The sequence below is a fragment of the Pempheris klunzingeri genome, chromosome 12 (assembly GCF_042242105.1).
Source record: "Pempheris klunzingeri isolate RE-2024b chromosome 12, fPemKlu1.hap1, whole genome shotgun sequence".
Classification (NCBI taxonomy): domain Eukaryota; kingdom Metazoa; phylum Chordata; class Actinopteri; order Acropomatiformes; family Pempheridae; genus Pempheris; species Pempheris klunzingeri.
The window spans coordinates 13,522,275-13,545,842 of record NC_092023.1 but is presented as its reverse complement, the minus strand read 5'-3'; the positions used below and the strand labels follow the sequence as shown (position 1 = coordinate 13,545,842).

At 40.7% G+C, this 23,568-nt stretch overlaps 1 protein-coding gene across 2 annotated transcripts in view; it reads left to right on the top strand.

Moving 5' to 3' along the window:
• cdh11 (cadherin 11, type 2, OB-cadherin (osteoblast)) overlaps positions 1–23,568 on the top strand; it is an 83,444-nt gene that overhangs the window by 16,077 nt on the left and 43,799 nt on the right. The window contains exon 2 of one of the 2 annotated variants that reach the window (XM_070841368.1): positions 20,727–20,787. The gene's annotated coding sequence lies outside the window, so the exon portion shown is untranslated. Of the gene's footprint in view, positions 1–20,722; positions 20,788–23,568 lie in introns of both variants that reach the window. The other variant, XM_070841367.1, reaches the window with a different exon arrangement.

Genomic DNA, 23,568 nt, shown 5'->3' with positions numbered 1-23,568 from the left:
CACACTTTGTGGAAGGGATGTGTCATTTCTTCAGCCCATTCATGTGTCTACTTGGAGGCGACATACATAGAGTGTATTTTTCTTTCTCTGACATGTAAATAGCACCCATCAGGCATTCATAGAAATAGTCATACACAATACTATTCTCTTTTTCTTATATAACTATATGGAAACATATTTTCTATGTTTTCACCGTCATTGAGACTTCAGAATATTAATTGTTTTCTGTGCAATGTAGATTTTTTCCTTTTTTATGTTTAGCATAACCTCTAAGAATAAGTTTCTTTTAGTGTTCAGATCTGTGTTTTAAATCTAAAGAAATGTATTTGCGTACTGTTTCAAAAACACTTAAAGCGTGCTTTCTGCCCGTTTTCACTCGTAAGGAGGCTCTGAATAATTCATGGTGTTTCGTCAGTAACATATGGTTCGAACTTTTGGAGGATGTTCTTTAGTCGCTTTCTCTTTGAAATTTTAAATGTGTATTGCTGTATATTTTACAATTAATCATTTTACTTGGGTTGATGGAAGAAATTCATACTTCTGAAACTTCTAACGAGCGTTCTTTTTCTCTCTGCTCTTTTGTCTTTTCAGCTGTATTATGTCTCCTTTTCCCCTCTTTAAAAGTGTATTCTGTCTGGTCTTTGAGAGCTTAACAAGCATATTTTCCGCCTGTTTTAACCCTTAAGGAGGTTCTGAATAATTCATTGGGTGGTGCTCCCACTAGTTTTGCTAATGGGTCAGTCACAAAGCCATACATTTGTAAATGAGGGTACGCCACCTTTATGAGTCAACGCGCATGTGCGCAGGGCAGTGTGTGTGTGTTTTGTGTGTGTTTAGACGGGTCAGACTCTCAGATTTTAAGACAAGGAGCGTTTTGTCCAACAAGAATTTTGTTTTGTGTGTGTGTGTGCGTGCGTGTGTGCGCATGTGTGTGTTTTAGCTGTCGAGTGCTGCCAGGATTTGTAGCTGTGCTCCCACAATGACCCTTTCATCCGAAGAACCATCTGATTGTGTGTGTGTGTGTGTGTGTGTGAGTGTGCATGGTCCTTCATGCATCCATGTGTGTGCCTGCATGTGTGTGTGTGTGTGTGTGTTTTTGTAGGCCTCTTTTCTATGCGACCCAATCGCTTTATCTGTTCAGAACAATAAAAGATAGAAGCCTGAAGGCACAGACAGACAACAGACACAGAGACAGACAGTAGGAAGATAAGCAGACAGACAGAAACGGACTCAGACTGACAAACAGAGATTTATAATTCAGGTCAGTGGTACGGCCTCAACACACACACAGTCTTTAATCACAATCTGTCATTACAGCCAAAGCCTGTGTACCTGCTCCCTATCGTGCCATTAGCACAGGTGTCTTGAACTGTTAACCTTCAGAGAAAGGTGGATCAGCTGTCACGGCTTTTCTATCCACCAGGTGGACTACACGTCGTCCTGAATGCTCTGAAAACGGTCTCTTGTCCAAAGTGTGTATGCTTACCCTTTATACATGTAGGTGACACTCTTGTGCCAATAGCAGAATATGTTCTCAGTACAAACATCAGCAGCAGGCAATAGTAAGAAGGAGAGAAATGAGAGCAAGGCAGTGAAGTAGAAAAGCTTTTCAGCTGTGAGATAAGAGCATATTAGGGTGAGTACAGGTGGGAAATGACTCGGGTGGTGGAAGGGGGGGGGGGGCTGAAACGCTTTATTACTTCTTGATGAGATGCGTTTTCAGCCTACAAGAATAAGTGAAGACTGGACGGACTGACTGGAGTTATGATTGGAGCAGTTATTTCCACCTCCAGGAAGCTCAAAGGCAGATTAAACTTAGATTATAACTCGTCAAAAAAAATGTATAGGAGAACAGCAGCTTTAGTCACTGCTTTTTGGCAGCCTCTTTGCTCGCTGAACAAGAAAAAAGGAAAAGGTGTAAGGGAAAGAAACAAAAATGGAGACAAAATGAGGAAAAGGAAGGGGAGAAAAAGAATAGATATAGGGAAGATGAAGAATAAAAAGAGCCGAAAGAACAACAAGCAATGGAAACGCTGGTGGTGCAAGCCTTGTTTGTTGAGTGCAGTGGGGGCATCTTTGTGTGTGTGTGTGTGTGTGTGTGTGTGTGTGTGTGTGTGATGCCAGTTTCCCAGCTGTGAATAGCTCTGTTGAAACAAACCTATTCTGACAGCAATCACACACACACACACTCTAAAACTACCTGCTTTGAGGGGATGCCATTTCGACTTCTTGCTTTCTTTCTTTTTTTCTTTCTTTCCCTGCACATGTATTTTTTGGCCTTCTCAGACTACTAACTTGATGAGTTTTCCATTGCTGTGGCCTCCAGTTCCTACGTGTGTATGAGCTTGCGTGTGGTTTTGGCAAAAGGAACGAGCTATTTCTGGCATTCTTGATTGGTTGGACATGCTAAGCGAAGTCTGGGTTTATTCCCCAGCACTGTTTCTCAAATTTCACATATTGCCTTGCTTTTTCTCTTTCCTAATTCTTTCCTTCCCTCACTTGACTCTCACACTCGTCTCCTTTTCCCTTTCTCCTCATCTCACCTTTCCACCAGACAGCTTTTAGACTCGGGATGCTGTGTGCTGTGTGTATAAGAAAGAAGTGACAGATAGAGAGAAAGGGGCAGTTTTTTCATTTCTATCCCATATTCTCAGTCATGTCTGTTTAATAATGGTTCAATATGCATAACATTAACATTTGTATATAATATATAATAACATTTCCAGTCACCTGCCATATGAGGTAATAACTCTTGAGTCTCGTTTCAACTCTTTTAACAAGTTCAAATTAGATATCTGCCCTCAGCAAAACATTTCTCTTTTCAACAAGTCTTAAAGAAACACAGGGGCAGAGAGACTGGTCAGCCTCTTGAGAGCATTAGCATCATTAGTGGGTCTCCTTTAGATCGTTCAATGTGGTGATCCATGCAAACACACAACCCCCCCCATTAATTAACAGTTAGCGGTTGATAATGTAGGCCTAGGGTTTATATTTAGAGCCGTTTCAAGTAAGTATGACATTAGGTTTACTTCCTTCATAATGTAGACCATATAGTTCAAAGCCATTTCTTCTTTTGATGTCATTTGATGAAATTTAAGATTACTTAGATGCTCTACATGCCAGTCGCCTCACTGTATGCTTAATTGTTTGCATGGAGAGGATGGTTTTCGTGATCCCATCATGTACGAGTGAGTGCATGTTTACCAAAAGGGGCAGAACTTTGTGGAAACTCAAAAGCTCATTCAGTGTGTAGTGACAGTATAGTCTGGGTGGTCTTAGAGGAGACAGGGCTATCGTTATGGAAACAGTGGCTGGTAATAACTTCTAAGCATCGAGTATTAGAGGAGGGTGGAAGTCAGAGACAATGTAGTAAAATAGTTAAGTGCTTTCTGTGTTAGAGAGACACAAAGGGAGAGAGCGAGTGAGAACATCCCTCATTTACATAACACTACAGTCAACTGCAGTAAAAGGACTCTTTAACTGGAATGGTGTATGTGCCGGACCCACAGGAAGACACAGTAGGAGGTTAGAGAATACACCAAACACACACACACACACACACACAGTTAACAGCTCACAAACAAGTTGAGTGCGCTGTAAATGGTTAGTCTCTTTTTTTTAATCTCTATTATTTGTTCCTGTTGAGCAGTCAGTGGCAGCTCAAAGTGCCGACCCTGTCACCCCAAACTTTAACCTCCCGAATGTCAGAGAAGAAGCCAGACGGGCTGCTTTCTGATTCATTACAATGCACTGGGATGTGTGTCTAAATATGAATGGTCTTTTCTGCCTATTTAAATTCTTTGTTTGCTTAAAATGTTGTGACACATCAGGGAAGGACACTTCCTGGTGAATCTCAACACACTGAGAGGCTGATTTGAATGGAGGTGGACTGTTTGTTCCATTTAGCCTCTGTTTTACCAAACAAATACAGAAAAGGACACCCCCTGCTATCCTGCAGGGTGCAACCAGATGCTGAATTCAACAAAGAAAAAAAGACTTTTTCCTGATATATATTTTTCAGCAGATGTCAAACTATATTAAGTCACAAAAGTATTGAGATAATTGCAGAGCTGCAGCTGAGGCAGTTTATGTGGCTTATTTAGCTCCACCCAGACACAAGATTTCTTGTCAAACAACGAATTGCATTATTGAATGGTCAACTAAAGTTCAGTGCTAGATGATTCGATAGCTGACCCTGAAACTTACTTGTTTTGCTGTTTCTTTTTGGGGAGAATGTATGAACCAAAGCCGAGACTTTACTTTTCCAAAAGAGAGTTTGATTTAAATATATAAATTACTATTGTATGTTCAGAGACAGACACAGAGGGTTTTGAATGGCTGGGCATTGCATATGGATGTCATCATACCCACTTGTGCTCACAGGTAATGATGCCTCTCCCTTTATCTTTGTCTTTGTGTGTGTAGAAGTGTCAGGAAAGTACGACAGAGGCAGACAAAGTAGCCTTGTTCTACACATATAAAACATTTCAAAAAGCGTCTGTACACTCACCACAAAGGGATTGGGGGAAGGCAGAAAGGTGTGTGTCTGTGGGTGAATGGGTGGCACAGATAGAGAGTAGGAGATTTGAGTCGCGTTTGAAAAGCAAAAGTCTGTCATCACTATGTCCTTGGAGAGGCCATGTCCATGTCTCTCCATCACTCTTTCCTTTCACTGTTTCTCACCATCTACCTATACGTCATACTTGGTGTTATAGTTGTTAACAAAAGAATGAGTTAACAATGAGGTCCCCTTAGTTCCCCATCACTGTAATACAATGAATTACCCACGCCTTGACATACTCTTTCTTGAGTGGTTAAATCAGTCTGATGTAAGAATTATGTAAGAATTATGCCACCAAGTCTTGATCTTGCAGATCAAGACTTGGTTTGTTCTTTACTTCAGCTGTTTATATGCCTCAGTCTGTTTCCTTTTCCCTGTTCTATCTGTCTCTCACATGCTATACACAGCCCAACACAAAAGTCTGAACACTGAACATGACCTCCAGTTGTTAGGTATTACAGAGCCTGCATGCTGTCCACTTGCTGGATTGATTAAACTGGAAGAAAACTGCCCTTAGGTCTGGCTTTCCAACCGCAGTGTGAACGCAAGAGCAGCTAGAGGGATTTAAATCACAGCAAGTTGCTACAAACACTAGAATAGTTCAAGAAAAACAATTGATTTCCCAGGAAATTGTATGGGAGCGGTAAAAGATGGAGGGCTCAATTTGTGATAGTCTTCCAGAACTATAAGCTGAAAACGTGTCTCCTCAAGAAACACTGAAAGTCCCAGTGAATCAAATTTTCCTCTTCTACTTCTAAGACATTGTGCGAGTACTGAAACTAATCTCCCCTTGGACTTACATTTCTTTCACTTCAACTCCCAGCATTTTTATTGCATTTGTCTGTCTTTCTGGGTGATGATATATTATTCCATCTACGGTCAGACACTTCTTGCTAAAAGGTTTGGCTTATAAAACCACGACCAAACTCGATGCCGACTTCGAATAAAATTCACGTGCCTACAGGAATCATGACCTTACCTTAACCAAAGTGTTTGGTTCTTATCTTTAGTATTACAGTTGATTTAATCAGCTTTACAAGTCTGAGCCAACCTTTTATTGTGTGGGATGTGGAGCTATACTGCCAAACAAATCTCGACAGATCAGGCCTCAGATAAAACTAGAAAACATAGACTGAACACTTAAGTATGACATTCTTGATTATTAATGTATTTTGAAATCCATAATACCTTTAAAACAGGTCAGTTTTTAAAGCAGCTCAAGTCTCCTGATTTGGCCTCGCTGTCCTGTCCTATCTGGCCTAAATCTGCAAGACTGACGAATAAAGAATAAATCAGATAAATCAAAGCCTTAATTTCACCTCTTGCTTGGAAAATGCCTGGACATAAACATACTTTTAACGTTGGTTAGATTGGTTTGACCTCTGGTCATGTCTCTAATCAACCTCCAACACTTTACCTCAATCGATTGCTGGAAGGGCTTCATTTCAAAACAGGCTGTATTTCCACACAAGCCATCAAGCATCCTAGAGGCCACCGGTACCTCGCTAATAGCATCACCAGTGTCTCTTAAAGCCTGCTGGTTTTACAAATCATTCAGACTGTAGCCAGATGTAGTCACAACTGGCTGACAAAAGCACAAAGGAGCCTTTGAGATTTGGTTTAATGGCACACTAAAAATAGGTGGTTTGCCTGAAAATGTACGAGTGGGGGAACAGGTGTTTACCCTCCTAGTGTGTTTTGTCCTGCTTTTCCTTTCCTTAGAGCAGCCTCTGTGCTCTGTGCTTATCTACAGCCCAGGACACACCCAGCAACTCTCTCTCCTCTTTATCTTTCTCCGGATCCCCTGAGGCTGTTTAGAAGGGATATGTGACAGATTCTGCTGTGTGTGCGTGTAGCACTAGTAGCTCTAGTAGTAATGACAGGCAGATGGGGTTATTCATCACAAGCCGAGTCTCTGCAAGCAAACCAACCATCCTCTCTCTCTCTCTCTCTCTCTCTCTCTCATTCCTTCTATTTATCTTTCTATCCAAATGATGCATCTGAGTAATGATAGATAGAGGAAAATCCTCTTTACGTCACTCCTAAGCTCTTTATATTCCTTTTGTCTTCCTCCGTCTTGCATGTCTTCGGCAGTAGCAGGCATTTTGCACTGCACAATAGCTCGGACCACTACATTTCACTATTTGTTGCTTACAGTATAATGTTAATGAGCAATAGATTAAAGACTTTTCTGCTGTTGCTCTCATTATAGGTCATTGTGGATAAAACTTTCTCTTGGATGTAAAACTGTAAATTAATGAGTCCATATGTGAAATCCATATGGGAAGACATTAAAACCAATTACAGCCTCTTTTGGGAGTTCACTTTTTACAGCTCACACCCTCTCTCTTTTTCTCCCACTCTCTCAAACACAGACACACACACACACACACACACACACACTCAAACAGAGCACGTACATACATTCACAAACACAGCCGTCTTCGCAAATGGGTCAAATCCTTTTTGACCACAACAATTGAGAGATCCATTTACGCATCCTGCCTTGAAGACTACAGCAGTGCACAATTTTTCACACAAACACACATACACACCCACACAAACACACACTTAGAAACACACACATACATGCTGCAGGGCTGCCACAGCACCAGTATTTTTCTGGAGTGGCTTTTCAATTCCATGGCTGTTGCTTGAGGGAGTGTGTGCGTGCGTGTGTGTGTGCATGTGCGTGTGTGTGTATGTGACACTGTGGGTGGAGGGTGCTTTACAAAGATTGTGACATAAACCATTTATAGTGCTGCCCGAGTGTGTTTGCGTATGTGTGTGCGTGTGTGTGATTGCTGTTGACAATAAATAGTCTGTCCTGGCTACTTTGGCGTACGGCACGAACTATGATGAGATTTTTTTTTTAAAAGAGGATGGGAGAGAAGAGGAGAGGATGGGATGGGAAGAGGAAGAGGATTTGGGATGGGAAACCATTTTCTTCATTTAGCTCTGATCAGTAAAAAGTATAAGTGTATGTCCCATGTGCATTCTTAAGATAAGATTAGATACGATAGATCTTTTTTATCCTGAGGGAAATTGCTGTGCAGCAGTTGCAGTACAAAGTAGGAATGTGTACAAATCCACATATCTAAAATATAGTGGTTAACGGTCAGGATCATAGCGCTTGATCAGCATCTTTCACTTTCTGAAAAATGTAAAACAAACTCACTAATTCACAGATGGCCTGCTTTGACATTACAGATAGTCAACAGGTAGGAGAGCATGAGAGAGCATAGAAGAGCCCTAACATGTTTAGGGCAGCCAATCAAGAAGAAAAATATTTGTTTAGCATGTTAAGACCTGGTTTGTAGCATTGTTGTGGCAAATCAGAGAAAACACAGAAGCAGAGCAGAATAAAAGTGAAGGACACAAACAGAATGAGGGCAGATGGATTCAACTTTGTAAGCAAAGCCTCATTTTGTGCTACCAAGGGCAGTGAACACTTTCAACTTTCAACCCCCTGCTGCTCTTGTGGTTTTTCAATGTAAAACATGCCGGTTTGGTAATGGGGTACAATAAATGTGCGCACTTACGTTAGCAAATTAAAGGCAAAAAAGTAAAATGAACTGAATATGAAGGCATGACAGAGGTGGAGAATAAGAAAAGGAGCGGAAGCAGTCAGTAGCAGAATGTGTGACAGAAAAACAGTAATGGCTAAGAAAACAGGTTGAAAAGTATGTCAGGAAGAGAGGCAGAGTCAGTTTCTGAGATTCTCCACCAGTTGTTGTTTTACCATTCCATCTGCAGTTAAGAGTTTAATTGATTATGGCGACCCCTATTTTCTAACTGCAGTCTCTTCATTGATCCAGTTAGTGCTGCCACTGCTCAGCTCTCTCCAAGTGATTCTCTTAGTCATTACTGCCAAGACAAGGGCCGCTTCTCTCTGTGGCCTCAAAAACAACTTTAATGCAAAACCTGAGTCAACTCCTCAGCGATTCTTAGAACGAGTACAACAGGTCGATCTAATGACTGAGACCTGTGGGTGATCCGCAAGTTTAAATTGAGAGCCAAGCAGCAATTTAACCAAAACTTACTAAATCACATTTAACTATTTATTTTCTAGTCCGATGGAATGCATACTTTGGGAGACTTTGACATCAAGTATAATTACAGAAATGATTTGCAGTGAAGACATCAGTGCATTTTATTAATGACTCTAATCTGCCAGAATATAATGGAGAATAACCTTTTTCTTTCCCTTTCTTACAATATACATACAGCACAGCAGGCGCACACTCCACCAGCAGCGGCCTCATATGTTCTGCTACTTTACCTTGAAATCAATTTCATGTAAGGTTACAGAGTGTGTGTGTCCTCTAGCAGAGGTCGTAACCTCTACCTGCTGACTGTGTCTCCTTTCCTAAATTAAAAGACTGCATCACATTACATTCAGCACACACACAGGGACCCACGCACACACACACACACACACACACGCAGCACATCGTATTACCTATATAAGGCAGAGCTATTGCAGTTCGTGCAAAGAAACTCAATAGGCTTTTAACATTCATTTAGCCTGGACAGCAGGGCTGACTTAAGCTATACCAACTAGATCTGATAACACATACAGAAAGAGAGAGAGGCAATACAGATGGATCAAGGCTGACTTTAACAATCTTCTGATAGCGCAGTGCTGCGAGGGGATGAGAGAGATGTAGAGGTGGGCAGAGAGACAAAAAGAGAGTACAGGGTGGATGAGGAAGGAGAAATGGCTAAATATATAACAGATAGGTTTGAGGAAAAGCCAGACCTACAGAGGATAGTTGTGTCGGAGGTGTAGATCAATTCAACACACAATTGCGCAGCCAGTGAAAGTAAGAATAAATGGTCCGACGAGGTTGTTTTCAGGTTTACTGTACCGTAACACAGTAAACTGTCTTTTTTTAGGCTTTGATTGCTGCTGCGTAGGCAGTTTGGCTAGCTGATTTTTTTCTCACAGCCTCTTCTAGCCGCTCAGTACATTCACACCTACGATAGGTATAAACGATATGCTCTAATCAGTGGCTTTTTATTTTCAGCATTGTGTTTTTGGCTTACTTTCATTCAATTACACTAATTCTAATATGCTCATATGTGTCGGTGAATTGGCAAGTCATGTTAGCAACTTCCAAGCTGCTACGTGTGGCACGGACATCATTACATGAAAAGATCTGAAGTCGCAATGAAAATACTGTACTGGCATTTGCTTGCAGCGCTATATGTGACAGCAGTTTGAGAACATGCCAAATTCAATTTGGTTAGGAGTTTACTACCTGCCTCAGGTGAGGAGGAACAGAGGGAGGCAGCAGGGAAGCGATGATGGGGATGGAGACAGGGAGACAGGTAAAGGGAGAGAGGGGATTGAGAGTAATCGAGAGAGATAAATGAACATCTATAAATGTCCCCCAACTCAGCTGTGCTGCAGAGACGTAGTGAATGATAAAACAAACATGCTCATATTTAATGGACCTCTCTCTCGTTTCTACTCCAGCTGCAGATCTGAACTGAACATAACTCAAAAATAGTGGTGTGTGTTTATACGTGTCAGTTCATGTGTGTGTGTGTGTGTGTATAGCTTTGGATATCAGTTCCAACCTATATCAGCTTGTCTTGAAGTAGGAACTAAAGAATTAGACGAGAGGAGATTAAAGGGGGCCGGCAGGGAATGTTATAAACTCCAAGTATTAAAAAACTGCTTTGCATATATTCTATTTGTATGATTATATATATTGTGTGTGTGTGTGTGTGTGTGCGCCTGCTAAAGCATAAATACAAACTGATATGTAATGTGTATATAGAACTGTGATTGAGAGCACGATTGACACATATGTAAGCACGGTAGAGGTGCAGTGAAAAAGAGAAGATTGTGTAACACAAAGTTAAAGCTTGAAGGCCTTTATTCTTGGTCAACAATCACAGGGTAACATCATCTGATAGAGGTCAACTTGTGACGTTCCTGCTATGTTTTCACATTCCAGTCACACACCTTCCTCCATAACGTCTCCTTTTATGCTAAATATTTTTCCTATCCATGGATGTTTACAGAATGAAAATCTAACAGTATCATCCATTTGAGACCGAGTCTCCTTGACATAAAGCTAAGGGATTGCTGACTGGAAGCATTTTTCTCAGTATTGATCAAAGTATGAAAAATGCTATAATCGCTCAAAAAAAACGTCACAAAAATATACTTCCCGTCATCTTCGGTGGTGAAATTAAACATCTTAATAGCTTTAAAATGTTGCTGGACTTAAGATGACAATTCACTACCAAAACAACACTGCCACCATGCTCAAAATGAGGACTATTTTTGTGGCATCAAAATGACAAAGGGTACAAAAGGTACTTATTCCTTTTTGCATTGATAAGAGTTAATGCCGCTCACTGTTGCTCAGCTTAGCTTCCCATTACTCAGGCATATGGTGGATATTTTCTGCTGATTTATCATTGCCACAGGCTTTCAGCAGATCTTAAAATAAACGGCTAAGACGCTGTGAGCCTAGAAAATCACCAGATGTACAGTAACTTTCATATCAAGCTACTTATTAAGTCTGCATGTTTTTCATGGTCCCAGCTTAGAACAGAAATCCATAGTGTTTTGCAGCAGCTCTCCTCTCTTCTTCTCTCCTCTCCCCCGATGCCTTTTAGAGTTGTCATTGGAGAGTGACCTGTATTATCTATCTCTGACTCTCTCTCCGCGGCTCTGTCTCTTTCTCCGTCTGAATGGAGATTTAGATAAGAGAGTCTGAGCTGCAAGAGAGCAGCTGCTGAATACCAAGAGACATACCAAAGGAAAGAGGGAGGGGGCGAGAGAGGAGCGGAAAAGTCAGGGCCAGATTTACTGAGCCATTTGCACCTTGTTTCAGACTCATCCTGCAGCTAGAGAGGTTCCTGCAAGCAGGTGCGCTGGGCTCAAAGTGCAGTTTGATTGTCTTCGCTGGCTCATTTTGCTTGTTTTGAGCGAGCTTCACGTTCCTCCTTCATGCATTTGCATTCGAGGCAGATCATGCAAATGACAGGGGTACATAAGAAGAGAGTTACCGTGCTTTCAGATGGATTCACTAAGGTTAATGCTATTTGTGGTGGTCAGCATCCTGAGAGCAGGTGTAAACAGCTGGAAGAATGGAAAACGTATACGTAGTAAATCTGCATCATATGAATCTCAATGAGCACGGATCAATGGTGAGTGGACTACAATGGGGTGTGAGAGAGAGCTGCACTCTATCAATTAGTTCAGAAAAAGTTTCTTTCAAAGAAAATAGAGAAGCAATAGTACACAAACACAACATCTCATCTCAGTTTGATTCAAGAAGAAGGGATGGAAGTATCACATAAACTGTTAAAACCTTGTGTTTTGTGCTCAAATGGCCCTATCTTCTTTTGTTTTCCTTGTGTGTGTGTGTGTGTGTGTGCACATTTTGGGGAGCTGTTTTAATCTGCCTGATTCTGCATATAACACATATGGAGACACACACACACACACACATACACACACACAGACACACAGCCCACCATTTAAAATGTCCCCAAGGTGATCGATGAGGTAGTGATGGAAATGTCATCTGGTGCTAATACATTTATCATCGCTCATCCAGCCTCATGAATTTCTCCTTTTGGTTTTCAATCATTTTTGCTCTTTTGCCACAAGACCATTTGAATGCAGTGATTCATAGGACTGCCAGCAGTTTTCTCTGAGGAGGCAGACTGAGTGTGCAGGCATCCAGCACTCTGACTGGACTCATTAATTAGTGGGCAGGACAATGATAGCCTGTGTTTACATGAACCCATGTGATGGGCTGGTAAATAAAGAGCCAGGAGAGAACGAGCTCTCTCCAATCTTCGTAAGGAAGAAAACACCTACATAACCACTAATCAATTTTACATTCCAACACTACAGGATTTCTTTGCAAGAGTCTTTCAATAATGGCCGAAGTCTGCTAGTAGCTTATTGGTTACTGGCTGCAATTTTGTTGTCCAAAAACTGAAAATAGCTTTTTTTCATTGTTAGGTTATATACAATAAAACATAGTGGAGCACTAATGTAATACGTTATTGATTCTTGGAACTTATTCTTTTCTTTATTCTTGCCCTTGAGTCAAAGAGAACATTGGATCAGCAAGAGAAGGAAAGGGAAGAGTTTCTCATTATTTGGCTCACAATGGCAGAGAGGGTCACCTGATGTGCTGATGGGGTCACAGATGAACATCATAATTGTATAATTCCTAATGAACAGGATCATGCACTCGAAAAGGTTGAGTGAGTCAGCATCTAGAGACACTAAAGCACAAAGGATGCTTGCCATTGTACAGGCTTTGAATGTGCAGCATGTCATCCAGTTGAACTACTTATTAGTCAAAATCGAACATTTCTAGGTTAATATTCCAGAGATTGTGATGACAATTTTCTTCTAAATATGTAAATTATGCTGTTGGAAATGATCTCTTAATCTGTACGTGACGTGGCGTCATTAGTGACTGCATTCTGATCCCACTGTAGCATTTCATTTTCAACTCACACGTGAGGTCGGTCGGTTGTTTTTTTAATGCTCTAAACAGACATTAAAGAGTAAAATCACACTGCCAAGCTTGTGCCAAGACACAGTTGTGAGAAATCGTTATATATTCATGTGGGGGTGTTTGAGTGTGTATGTGTGAACTGCTGGCTGAACTGCTGTATGAGTAAGAGAGCGTGTCATACAATAATAATAAACTATCTAAATGAAAATCATCGACAAGTGAGGCGAGTGATAACCGAGTGTGCACGTACATACATAAGTGAGCCAGCCAAGCAGAACTGAATATGTAAAAAGCGTATTCATTTTCTCTCCTGTCTTCTCCTCCTCTCTCCCTCTCTTTATCCACCATCTATCTTTCCTCACACTGTATCCCTCCTCCCCATCCTGTCAGTTAAATGACTGATACTCGTTTCTCTCCGTCTCTCTAAGTCAACATGTCAAGTAGAATGCATCTCTTCCCTCCGTCACGTCGTCAGTAACACACACCGTCATTATCTGTTTGTATAAGCACTCACTGCATTTGCGCTTCCATCACTGTCAGGATGTATGGTGTTAGTGTGTGACATTTGTGCATGCTTTATCTGTGCATTGTGTTTTTTGTCTTGGTTTTTTATCAATGTGTGCGCACATAGGTATTTTTTATGTGTGTATCCATCCATTTGTGTATTTACAGTATGCATGTTTGGAAATGTGTGTCTGATATGTTTCTGTGTGTGTGTGTGTGTGTGTGTGTTTATGGGAGTCAGTCTGAGCCAAGATATGGTACATATATATGTGTGAGCAGCAGCCTCCTAGCTTTTGATGTCAATATTTCATTTTCTTATTTTGCTCTGCCCCGGTCTCTACATCTCTCCATCAAAATATGGCAAAGAGAGTTTGTTGCTGCTTCTCTCTGTCTCCCCATATTGTGAAACACTGGGTTGCACATTACTTTGGAGGCGACACAGGATGCAGTAATGTTCTCAAGCAGCAGGCAGTAATACAGGCCCGTTGTCACAATAGCAGCGTAAAGTCTGCTATTCCCCTTCATATTCATATCCCCCACTCCAAATTAGGTTACCACACGTGCTCTGTAGCAAGATTTGCATTGCATCCTGAAAGTAAGTTTTCTTTGACTCCTAATATGAGGAGTTGAGTTTTTAGTTCTCATTTTATTTGCATGGCGATATACAAGGAGAGGAGAAATTACTGCCACAATCGAATGTGAACATGCGAGGAATATACAAGATGCAGATGAGCAGTCTGTGCAGATAACAACCTCGAGGGGTAATAAAAACCTCTCATCTTAAAACAATAATGAAGCCTCTGGCCGTGGTAATGGTGAGGGTAAAGTCTTACCTCACTGATTTTAAAACATGGGAAGCATTTTGTAAATGAGCAACATTAAACCTTTCTCCAGGGACAGAACAGAATTAGGAAGAAATCAAAGTGGAAAATATAACAAGGTACAATTTACAACAGAACCACCAAAAGGCAATACTGACGGCTCATGGAACCAAGTCGCTCAGTATGTACAGTATGTTGCTTTTAAATAATAATCAGTGTCCAATGGACTTAAGATGTAATTACAGTCTAGACGGTAAAATCAGGTCACACTAGCATCATGTTGGTTTGTAGACTTAACCATGCCCATGACACATTATCAGCTTGCAGTGTCACTAAATCTCACAAAGAAAATTAGCCAAGTTTGTGGCACCACACTAGTAGAGCAGCACATTTTGACAGCTAGGGATTAGCTGTTTGCCAATGTCGATGGCAAGATGTGCTAACAATATATATGAATGGTTTTATTCTTGCAGTAAGGATTTTTTTTTTTCAGATACTTTGTGGAACAAATCAATTAGTGGAGTAACAAAAAGTTAAGACTCTTCCAACTACAGGGAGTTTGCCATCTTGCCATGGCATAGCAGATCAAAGTCTGCTGAAAAAGGCACACAGCATCAACATGTCTGTCAGTGACTTTACATCCACAATCGTCGTTGACATATTCTGCACATTTAACAGTAGTGCTAAATTGTGCTTTCCAGTGACTGCAGCTTACATCAATAGCAGAACATGCATTTAACCGTATGTGGTCTAACATGTTTGTATTCCATGACAATATAACTTAAGGCCCAGCTAGTAGAGTGAGTGATGAGTTGTCTGTCCACTAATTAGTCAATGGACAAACAATCAATAGTGGATTTCATTTATCAAGTGAACATGTCAACATTCACATGTTCCACTTTGTCATGGTCACTGTAAATTGAATATCGGTGTGTTTGACTGTTGGTCAGACAAAACAAGCAATTTGCAGCCTCAATCTTAACTTGATTGAGTCAAACAAAAGGAAGTGGAGTCATCAGCACTATTAGCGCCTGCTTGGCTTTGATTTTTTTTTTAAGCATTGCACACGGCTAACATGGACAGGGCAAAATGAATGAATGAACAAATGAATGTTTAGCTTAAAGTAACATCTTTAGGATGTATTTCATACAGATATTTATATCTCCACGCTTTTAGGCCAGTCTATTTCAAAATAAAATATAGAATCTGTAACAGTTTTCAAGGGTAGGGAGAAAGTTACTGCTAGCCACTGGAGATTGAAAAGAAACACACACTGAGTTCTATCTTTCAGACTTATCTAACCACATAGAGCTATTTCAGAGCATCTGACAGAGAAGCAGGCTTATATTTTCAGATGAGGAAGTGGAAAAATACATGAGCTGTCTGGAACATGTGTTGTGGCACTGTTGTGGAAGCAGGACGTCTGAGCTCTATGATTAAAAAAAAAAAGGGGCCTATAGCTACGAGCCAATCCCCTGTAAAATAACTGCCCGCCATTTGCACCTGCATTGCCTGTATAGCATTTTATTTTAGGCTCAGCAATGAGTCAGAGAGGAGGTGAGAGGAAGAGGAGGTGGAGGGAGGTAGTCAGAAGAGGATGCTTGCCTGAAGATAAAATATATGAAAGGAACTGCGCACCAAAAATAAGCTGAGAGAAAAAAAAGAGTCATATAGTTAAATACATGTGATTATTCTACAGATTGGTGCCAAATATAGGCAGGATTCATGAATTCCTGACCCACAGCTTGACACGTGCAGACGTTGCCATTTTTGTCACGATGCTTGCCAATGTGAGTGTGATTGTTCATGTGGAAATCATGCAGGAAAATCTAAGTAGCTGAATGTGGTTCGTGTTACATGGTAACCCTTCAGTGGCTTGTCTACACTCATAAAACCAAATGTGCTTGTGTGTGTTTGTCTATGTGCCCATGCACCTGTGAATGCACACTGGCTCATGGATAATACTGACACAGCTGGGATCCACCAGTCCTTGCCAGCCAATATGTGTGTGTATCTGTGTGTGTATTTGTGTGCAGCTACCAGCTGCGCCCACCGTGCTGATCCTCAAAGCCGCTATCACATTCTGCTTGCATCATTTCACCACAGTCGTACTGAGAGCATCAAACTCATGAACACATGCTCACAGTTACAAGCCCATATTCACTCTAACATTCATGCATATAATCACTTTCTCACATAAACACCCATTCAGTGACATGAGATATTATGATTACATTTCATGGGTGTTTAAGCCGTTTGCTATCAAACATACGATTTATAACTTGATTTTTGTACCACACGGTATTACAATAAGCTGTAGCTACTTTTCATCTGTTAACAGGAGACACACAAAAGGAAAGGATTTCTCATTTCAACTGTATGTTGAATCAGATGGTGCATACTCAACTTCTGTGGCCAGTTAGTGCTGGGGAGGATAGTCCTGACAGATGAGCTCTGCCCAATAATCCTACATTACTGTCGAAAGGTCTGCAGAGGCCAAAATGCTTCTTAAACTCTGGGTCAGGAATGGCTTTAGGGCCCTTGGATGTAGCTAAGTTTCTCCATGTAAAGGTCATCTGCCCTATAAAGCTAGGGAGATGTAGCTGTGTGAGGAATAAAGAAATGGCTGCAAACTTTATTTCCAGTCCAGACAAACTATTACAGACTGCTGTTTGTCTTTATAGGACTGCATAAAACTTTTTCTCCAGTTTTAATGGTAATGGTGAGCTTTCGATTGGCTGCTATCATGTAGTAAATTCCAGCATCTTGATTTAGAACTAGATGAAAAATCAGATTTTAATCTGAGAGAGTGTAATGTGTTTGGATAGAGCTCAGCAAGAGGACTATAATCAGAATAATTATTCTGGTCTTTCTCCAGCTTCAGGCCTTTTAGCTAATGACAGACACAACACTAATGGCTGGATTTCAAGCTGTCTATTTGCATGTGTACATGAGATTTGTATGCAAATATCACGTGTGTGTGTCACAGTATGTGTGTTTGAGCAGGGCTGCCTCACTGCAACATTAGCAGACTGGTCCAAAAATCGAAACAAACGATGTCCGTTTCTGATTATTTTCTGCAATGATGACAGGTAGCTAAGCTGAGAGATGTTAACTGTTTGTATCCTTAAATGACATTGCTCCTGGCAGCTGCAGCTGATATCATTTCATATTCATGGCATTTGTTCTTTGTTGACCAGAAGAGAACAGAACTCATACAAGGAATTACAAGATAGCTGAAATAATTTCTTGCATTATGAAATGAAAGCTGAACGCTAAGTGCTGGTGTTTTGCCTCTGGGTGCTTGTTGTGCAGTGTGAGAGATTAGAACATAGCAGGAAGGCGCCTTGCTTTCAATGTACAGATCCACATGATAGCATACTGTGACACACTGAACAGTCCTATTAGGGAAGCGGACTGCAGCCAAAACAATAATACGTTTACCCTTAGAGTGTAGTCATACATCTTTTGAATGTTATTATGTTGATCGTTTTTTTATCGCTGAGACAAAACATTTGATTCGTAGGTTCTCACCATGTTTATCGTGAGGAAAATCATTTTTAAGATATGAACGCAATTCATCAAAATAAATCAATACAAAATGTTATCACTCTCTGGAAGCCTGTGTGCATGCAGTGAAACACGTACACAACTGAGTTGTTGGCAGTGGACTACCAATCAATAGGCCTTTATTCATGCATTGCACATTTCGCACAAGAACCAATTCAGACAGTGCTTTATAGTATTGACAGTATTGTCTCAGGGTCCCTTGCAATACCACAACACGGTGAAATCCATTTTCCCTCACTTAACGAGCCGTCATTTTCTGGTTGGAATGAGCTCAATCGTCTACGCATACAAAGCAGACAGATTTAGCTGTGGAACGATAATAACAATATCACAATAGTGATTGGTATAATTTCACAGCGACATTGCTCATATCACACAATAATGCTTAGAGCAGGGCTTCAAAAAGCATTCATCGTTTTTTTGAAACATCTGTGATGTAGTTAGGGACAATGTAGCATTGTTGCTATTAACGACATGTTCTGCGTCAGCACGTGTTGCTACAGATTCGCTGATGAAATTTCTTCTTTAACAAGGTGAAAGGAGCATACAAAACAGGCTGATCTGCTACATGACAATAATGATGGCATGATTGGGGTTATACTGGAAGGATATTACCAACACTGAATAATAATGATTTGTTGCCGATGATTAAGGTGTTTATGGGACTTACAGTTATGTTGAAAACCATGAAGATGTTGATGGTGCTGTAAATTATATCGCAGTGCTACTGCTGTCACTTTCTTGTAAAGAGCACGTTAATCCATTCTTCTCATTAATTAGATGTCTTAGAAAAAAATGGGGAAATACGACGCTCTGTGTTCTCAAAATCCTTGATTAATGATCTACATGAGCAGTTAAAATGAATTAAACACAACAATATGATATTAATTTGTAGACTGTACAGAATAATATGGTAAACTGCTTTCATCTGTGTTGGATGTCACTGAGGATGTTCAAAACCACAGCCCTGAGGATTTGTCTAATTGTCTCAATACATCAGTGTATTAGTGTGTGGTACAGTAGTGTTATACATTAACTCGAACTTTTTTGTTGTAAAATAAATAAATAAATCTTCTTTCCATTCTGGTCGCTGGCCTGAGAAAACACATAAAACATTTTGCTCAGCTGTAGTTCCAGCAGAAAAAAATGGAAGGGAGGTTAATAATTGCAGGGTCTCGGTCCTCAGAGCTGTGTGATCTCTCACTGCGCATTTATAAAGATGTGGATAAAAGACACATGGCACAGAAGATAAAGGCAGTCTTTGGCCTTTTGTTATTTAGCTATTATGACATTATATAAAATATCTCCCTTGCAGTATTTTCCCTCTTCACTCATGGGCCATCACACCCACATAATTACTAGATGGAAAGGGGAAACACATTTTTAAAAAAAAAAACCTTATGTTGCTGCTTCCTCCTGTTTTTCAAAAGCTTGTGCAAATCGCAAAATTGTATTTTCTGTAACTGCTTCACACTCATGCAGAGGAGCTGCTCTGTACAGCCACTCAGCACCGCCACAGGCCCCGAACAACTCCACTGGGACCGGCCAGGGTTAAGTAGCTTGCTCAAGGGCTTCTCACTGGTAGTTACTGATGGAGGCGAGAGCATGTCCTGTTCATGTCCCTGCCCAGATAACACCTCAGGAGATCTGGGAGGGCTACGGAAACATAAAGGCAGTGGCTTCTAATACAAATTCCCTCTAAACTATTCGCGACCAGTTCTAACCTTCAACTGTCCTGTCTGTGGGCCTTGACCCAGAGTTTGAAAGAAAATGGATCGAGCTCACTTGCTGTCAATTAGTGCTGCTCCACACCCTTAACAGAAGCCACATACAGCACTGCCGCCCATACTCATTGTTCTTTGTGGTACAGTCAGTTGTTGTTTAACACCATCAAAGCAGTGGAGAACTCTGAGGTAGTTTTCTTGTAATGTTTAAACTCTGTCCAATGTGCTCATATATCAGGCTGGATGGTAAAAGTCTTAACAAGCATAAACTAGCTGCAGGCTGGTACACTGTACATTCAGGGGATGGCTTGGTGAATTTAGAACAGCGTTGTCTAAGTCAACACATGAATTTAAATATCTTTTATTTATGCATTACTCGCTCCAGTCATGCATTACTACGGCAAAGTTGTTTTGATATGACTGAAAAGCAATAAATGTGGGAAGACAGGGAGGGCAATACGAACACTGTTTGAAAATCGAAAATCTCTGCAGTATCTCTGCTTGAATGCTGTCAGCCTGCTGCTGCCTTTGTTGATGTAGTTATTTAATGGCTTGAAAACAGTTTTGGAACTTAAAATTCATTATCAGAGCTTCAGAAAGGAGGATTAGAAAGAGTATGTGACAGTTTCACGTGTATTTGGAGGTTACATGAGGTTTGCTTTTGAAGTTGCTAAGTGTTCAAATTTGCATACGAAAGTGTTTTGAGTTTTTTCTCAAAAAGCTTATTTTATATCTCCAGGTTAAACCCTTCACTTCATATCGCTTCGTATTTGTTTGTTTCATGTTTTTCTTTTACTTTAATTTTTTAAAATTAATATCCTGATAAGCCACATATCTCTCCTCTTACACTATCCCCTGCATAATTACGGCACAACATAATGAGATACACAGTAAATTGCATTATTACATTAACATATATCTGATTACACCATAATCGCATCATATATAAGGTCTTGGAACCCATTCCTCTTAAATAAATAGTAGTTCTTATATGAGATAAATCTAAAGTCCCTCTCTCCCTCTCCTCTCTCTCAGGCAGATCTGAGTGGCGCGCAGACGAGAAAACCCTCAACGTATCCGACACCAGTAATGAGCTAAAGGTGAGTTCTGCCATTTTTGTTCCTATGAGTGTGTGAAATCAAAAGGCCTGTGAATTGGCATCGACACGTCAGGCCCCACCAGCCTGTTTAGCATTCTGTTAAACGGGCTGCATCTCTATCAGGAATGCAGAGAGCATGAGAGAGTGATGAGTAAAAGTGCACCGTTTTAGGGCAGCGTTTTCTTTCTTTCTTGCACTGTCATTATATTTGTTTGTTTTTCGCTCCTTTCTTTCTTTCTACAGAAATTTTCTCTCAGTAATGATCTCTGTCCTTCATGGTTAATAGGAAAATTCTGCATTGTTTATCTTATATTTGCCTACAGCTGCTTGTTAAAGAGGACTTGTAAAAATGCATATTTAATATGATCTCATGCCTGAAAATGTGGCCTACAATGCATTTGCCCTCTGGGCACGTGTACCCAAAGTCACCGTATCGTGCACCTCACATCTCCCATACTAAGCATTTTTTCATTCGCCTGGAAAAAGTTGAATAGATTAAAGGCAGATCTAATCGATCCTGAGTGTGCTTATCAGTGGCTGGCAGGCTGACGAGCCGATCAGAACAGCACATTCTAATTCTTCAACTGCAGGCTGGAAACTGGAAAAAGAGAAATAGGTAGAAAGACTCAGACTGTAGAACAAACAGGAATCACTGAAAAAAAGAAGAAAAAAAATCATTGAAAATTTTGATTCTGAAGTCTGAAATAAGTTTTGGTCGTGACACCATAGAAGACAACAGACAAGGAGATTATTACACAGATATGGCAGAGCACCAAAAATAAAAAAAATCAATATAATTATTAAGCATACTTATATTATCAAATAAAAAAATCGAGTCTTCTAACATCAAGGACCAACACACTATGTGTGATTCATGATGCATTCCCAAAGTATAGTGTAGGCAGCATATGTACACGGTGATATCATTACTCTTTGTCTGTATACCAGGGTTAGATCAGCGTATTGGTATTCCTATTTGGCCACAATTCAACTATTAAAAACCAGACGTCCACATCTGATTTGAAATGTACGATGAACCTAAGTTCATTACATGAAATTGGTTGATACAGTGGGTACGGAAAGTATTCAGACCCCTTCACTTTTTCCACATTTTGTTATGTTACAGCCTTATTCCAAAATGGATTAAATTCTTTTTTTTCCTCATTAATCTACACACAATACCCCATAATGACAAACTGACAAAAGTTTTTTAGAAATTTTTGCAAACAAAAAACTGAAATATCACATGTACATAAGTATTCACACCCTTTGCTATGACACTCAAAACTGAGCTCAGGTGCATCCTGTTTCCACTGATCGTCCTTGAGATGTTTCTACAACTTGACTGGAGTCCACCTGTGCTAAATTCAATTGATTGGACTTGATTTGGAAAGGCACACACCTGTCTATATAAGGTCCCACAGCTGACAGTGCATGTCAGAGCAGAAACCAAGCCATGAAGTCAAAGGAATTGTCTGTAGACCTCCGAGACAGGATTGTATCGAGGCACAGATCTGGGGAAGGGTACAGAAAAATTTCTGCAGCATTGAAGGTCCCGAAGAGCACAGTGGCCTCCATCATTCGTAAATGGAAGAAGTTCAGAACCACCAGGACTCTTCCTAGAGCTGGCCACCCGTCCAAACTGAGCAATCAGGGAGAAGGGCCTTGGTCAGGGAGGTGACCAAGAACCCGATGGTCACTCTGACAGAGCTCCAGCGTTACTCTGAGGAAATGGGAAAACCTTCCAGAAGGACGACCATCTCTGCAGCACTCCACCAATCAGGCCTTTATGGTAGAGTGGCCAGACGGAAGCCTCTCCTCAGTAAAAGGCACATGACAGCCCGCTTGGAGTTTGCCAAAAGGCACCTAAACGACTCTCAGACCATGAGAAACAAGATTCTCTGGTCTGATGAAACCAAGATAGAACTATTTGGCCTGAATGCCAAGCGTCACGTCTGGAGGAAACCAGGCACCACTCATCACCTGGCAAATACCATCCCTACGGTGAAGCATGGTGGTGGCAGCATCATGCTGTGGGGATGTTTTTCAGCGGCAGGAACTGGGAGTCTAGTCAGGATAGAGGGAAAGATGAATGCAGCAAAGTATAGAGACATCCTGGATGAAAACCTGCTCAGGATCTCAGACTGGGGCGACGGTTCACCTTCCAACAGGACAATGACCCGAAGCACACAGCCAAGATAACGAAGGAGTGGCTTCGGGACAAGTCTGTGAATGTCCTTGAGTGGCCCAGCCAGAGCCCAGACTTGAACCCCATTGAACATCTCTGGAAAGACCTGAAAATAGCTGTGAAGCGATGCTCCCCATCTAACCTGACAGAGCTTGAGAGGATCTGCAGAGAAGAATGGGAAAAACACCCCAAATGCAGGTGTGCCAAGCTTGTAGCATCATACCCAAGACTTGAGGCTGTAATCACTGCCAAAGGTGCCTCAACAAAGTACTGAATAAAGGGTGTGAATACTTATGTACATATGATATTTCAGTTTTTTATTTTTAATACATTTGCAAAAAATTCTGAAAAACTTTTTTTACTTTGTCATTATGGGGTATTGTGTGTAGATTGATGAGGGAAAAAAAGAATGCAATCCATTTTGGAAAAAGGCTGTAACATAACAAAATGTGGAAAAAGTGAAGGGGTCTGAATACTTTCCGTACCCACTGTATGTTGTTTTTATTAGGGTGAAAAGATGGTTATGACAATTTGTGCACATGGGCACATTATTCTGTCTTTATTTCCATCCATCTATTAATCCATCCATTTGTG